This window comes from Eimeria mitis, genomic scaffold, assembly GCF_000499745.2.
Source record: "Eimeria mitis Houghton genomic scaffold, Emh_scaff252, whole genome shotgun sequence".
Classification (NCBI taxonomy): Eukaryota; Apicomplexa; class Conoidasida; order Eucoccidiorida; family Eimeriidae; genus Eimeria; species Eimeria mitis.
The window spans coordinates 22764-23048 of NW_013570860.1; positions in this window are offsets into that span (position 1 = coordinate 22764).

Consider the following 285-nt stretch of genomic DNA (forward strand, 5'->3'; position numbering starts at 1 on the left):
TGCATGCATGCGTGTGTGTATGTGTGTATGTGTTTGTGTGTGTGTTTGTGTTGTTTCTGTTAAGTTGCTCATTTGCTTTTGTTTTAAGTTTTAAAACTTAATATAATATCGCTGCCTGAAAGCGGGTTTAGGGTTTAGGGTTTAGGGTTTTTAGGGTTTAGGGTTTAGGGTTTAGGGTTTAGGGTTTAGATGGTGGTTTTCAGTGCGAGCTGCAGCAGAGATTAAGACGAAAAATAATAAACAACAATACAACAGCAACAAACAGAACAGAGAGAAAAAGAAATA